The sequence below is a fragment of the Octopus bimaculoides genome, chromosome 4 (assembly GCF_001194135.2).
Source record: "Octopus bimaculoides isolate UCB-OBI-ISO-001 chromosome 4, ASM119413v2, whole genome shotgun sequence".
NCBI lineage: Eukaryota > Metazoa > Mollusca > Cephalopoda > Octopoda > Octopodidae > Octopus > Octopus bimaculoides.
This window is the reverse complement of record NC_068984.1, coordinates 113,519,512-113,523,819: the sequence shown is the minus strand read 5'-3', so window position 1 is coordinate 113,523,819 and position 4,308 is coordinate 113,519,512.

The following is a 4,308-nucleotide window of genomic DNA, read 5'->3' as shown; positions in this document are numbered from 1 at the left end:
CTGAAGATGAGACGAACGAATATTTATTGAATTTAATCCAAATTTTGAGATATATTTTTGAACATTGGAAACGTATTCAGTGTTTTACAAATTTTATTGAATAGCTTCAGTTGCTGAATCTGTTAAACGTGAAAAGTCAACAAAAATTTTTAAACAAATTATATAGCCTGAACAGGATTCAAAATAGGGGTAGTTTATCCTGTTCAGGCTATATTATTAGCATTATCCTGCGATTGAGAATTTAAAATCACTTCTTTAACTTTCTAAGACATCTCAACGCTTCTAAAAGCAAACTTCGTTTGTTTGTTTACGTTCATCGTAATTTGAATTTAAACAAATTAATTGTAGAAATGATTTTATTCCGATATAAAGTTAATTACACATATAACCATTTATACATATACACGTATACCCATAAACATACAGACACATACACACACACACACACACACACGCACGCACACACACAAAACTATGCACAAGTGTGTATAGATATGTATGAATGTGTGCCTAAATATAGTATTGATATACATGTATCCATACATTATAAACACATGCATGCATACATACTTATATACAATATAAAATTAAAAAAACTATATTGCATTCCCACAACAGCCAATGTAAGGGTTCGTACCGATGATCATCAGAAAAGGCTGTAAGAAATAGTATAGTTTGAGCTCTTTGTCACTGGACGTTTGAAAGTTTATATACGAGTGGGTACCCAAAAGAAACCGGAATTTTGCAATATTATTTCATTCACTTAGTTTTACATGTTTACACTTTTATCGCCTTCAAAGTATTCTCCATTTGAGGCAAAGCATCAGTTCAGAAGTGTTTTTCACTGTTCAAAGCAGTGTTGGAGTTCTTGCGAAGTGATACCTTCCAACTGTTCTTTTAGTTCACGACATGCACTCAGTCGTGACTGCTTTTGATCGTCCGTGAGCAAGCGAGGTACAAATTTTGCTGCATCTCTTTTCATTCGCAATTCCTCGCTCAAAATTCGTTGGCAGGAGTTCCAGGACACACTGTTCATATCAACAAAATTGTTAATTGTTCGGTGACGGTCTTCCCAGACGGTTCATGAATTATCATAATGTTTCATTCGTTCAGGAGGTCGACGCTCGCCCTGATCACGTTTAGTCTTCGAACGACAAATGACCATTCTAAAAGCATGAAAACCACACGTAAACTTGCGTTTTGCTCATGGTAGCCTCTTTGTAAGCTGTTTGAAGCATAACAACTGTTTCGGCCACCGTTTTTCTCGAACAGAAAACAGAATTTCTCGGAAGCACGCTGTTCCTTTGTTTCACTCAACGCAAAAATCGACGAACAGGAGAGAAGCAATGCATAACAAAGACGCACCACGTGGGAGTTCGACCTGAAGACGACAGTCGGCAGACTGATGCCTGAGCGTCGCATCAAGTGGCTTCTGGCAATGGACGGCTGAACTGCAACGGGTTTATCCCACAGAGAACGTTTCTGGTTACTTTTAGGTGCCTACTTGCACATACACACAAGTACACACACACACATGCGCGCACGCACACACACACACACACATACACGCACACACATACACACACACACATACACACACACACTGTGGGACTGAACCCGAGACTATGTAATTGAGAAGCAAACGTGTTAATACACAGCCGTGACTGCGCTTATGTGTGTGTATGTCTACATTAAAATATATATGGAAAAACCCGTGGGAGCTTCGACAGCTAAAAGTAAAATGAGAATAAAGTAGTGTGTACGACTGTTTTTCTATTTCGTAAATGCTCATTAGATATCATTCACTTCATGTCTTAACTGCCGAAATTAAGAAAAGAACATGTCTTCCTAGGAAATACGTAAACAAGGTATTATTGGCGTAAAGAAATGTATATAACTGTACGATGCAGACGTCTGAATTTAATATTAAAACTCCAACAGAGCGTGGTTATGAATAAACGTGTATATTAACATCTTATTTAAAAATATAACTAATTTGTTAAAGATTTCATCCTAACATAACTGAATGAATAGTTGCTCATTACTAACACACACACATACACACACACACACACACACACACACACACACACACACACAAACACACACACACGCGCGCGTATATATATGTAGGCTTACGCATAGACACACAAACACGAAAATCTAGGAACAAGGTGTATCTTCTTTGGTAGATAAGATTAAAATGCGCTCGACTAATTTATAAGTTGGTGTGTATGAATGTTCTTCTCTTTCTGTTTCTGATTTAGAATGAATTTTGATCGGCCCTCTACTTGGTAGCAAGACTGTGAAGGAAAGCATCTTGTTTTCTTCATCATCCTTTTAATCTTAACAAGATCTTTGCAGATTTTATAGTCCAGCATATCTTGCTCGTTTGTGGTGTATGAATTAAGGATTTGCATACTCTCCCTAAGAACCCACGTTCTGCCATATATTGCCCCATATGGGTTGGTATGTGTCCTGTTGCTTCAATAATCACAAGTACGAAGGGGAAAATATATCCTGAGTACTGGATTTGAAAACTTCTTATTAATGGTCCATAGATGTTCTCTTTCTCTTGTATTTTTCTAACCACATTAGTGTCAAGAGGGCAATTGATTTTCGTCTAGAAAATTGCGTCCCATTGTTTTTTTATGTGGTTGATATTTGGCCCATAAATTTTCAGGTGATCGACAAAGAAAAGATGAGAAATACTTCTGGATCTATTTCCATGGCCACTGTGTTGTGAGCAGGTGTAATAGTGAGTTTCATGAGAAAGCGAAAAGAAACAACACCGACAGGTTATCACCGAGGAAGATGTAGTGAATACTATTCGACTCAATTTGCTCCTTACGTTTCCTAAGGTGCAAAGTGGTGTATTAAGTCTTGGTCAGGCGTTCCATAGAACTCACATGTTGTTGTGGGACTTTGGCTAACTGTAAAGCCCTAATAATCCAACCATGTGGTATACTACCAAAAGCCTTCTGGTAGTTCCGTCACATTACGTTTAAGCTCCTGCGATATTTTACTGGTTCTTTCGGGATGATTTGGTTAGTATACAAGCCCATACATCCTTTCCTTCAGCTTATTTAGGTGTTACAATGTTTGTGACATTAACAAAAACAAATTGAGACTGCCAGTGTATAATATGTACATGTTGTTCTGACATTGGGCTATTGGACGATAATGTTTTTTAGCAAAAATGGTTTGGATATTTTTGTGGAGGAAGAGAGTAGTTGCAGTTGATAAAAATTGGAACAGTTCTCCATAGGACTGTATAAGACTTTGCCAACAAAAGGCGAAATTCTTCAACCATTATTTTGTTATGAGGTTTGGTCCTGAGGATTTCCTGTTTGACATTTCCAGTATTTCGCTGTCTATTTCATATTGTCTATGCTAGACATGCTGACTGTAGTCTTGCTCCAGTTCTTTAACTACATGGCTTGTTTGCTGAACTCGATATTTCATTTCCCTTCAGTCACCCTCAATCTGATATTTTGTGAGAGTGTCTGTTACAGAGATTGAGCCTTTCGTATTCAAGGTGTGATAAACTGATTTGAGATCTCTGGCAAATTCTGGGTTTAGAGTTACACAATTTTGTTTAACTTTTGGATAAAACCGAAATTTTGGAGGTCAGAGTGTATATACGCTTCATATAAGTCTTTAAGATTGTAGGTCCATTGTATACAGTAATTGTAGTCACGATGTGGTCGAAGGAGACATACGTTTAGCCATGATGATTTTGTCTCTTTACTGATATTTTTATTTATTTCTCAGAATAGACAATGATTGTTTTTTAAAGTTTCGACAAAGTTTTGTCAGAATTAGATTTAAAGTTGTTCACAACTTGGGTAACCTTTCCTTTCAGGTTGTTTTTAATTCTGCAATTCTATTTAAACATACAAATTGAGCAGTGTTTGTTTTTATCTTGAATTGTTTTGAAACTATACTTGACTAATTTTATTTACGTGCGTATCATAAAAAAACAAAACAACACAAAAATCAAACAAAAAACAAGTCAAGTGTTTACGTAAATATATTAAGATGACTGTATAGTTTATATACATATGCTGTGATATATATAATGTTTAAATCACCTATGCAAAGATATATTCGCATGTAATCTTACCGCACTCTGTAGCACAACTTTTCCAATATTTGGCATGTTGCCTTCATATGAACAGTAATTATACACGTCCGAGTATCGGATGCATGTATGTATGTATGTATGTATGTATGTATGTATGTATGTATGTATGTATGTATGTATGCATGTATGTATGTATGCATGCATATGTATATATATATATA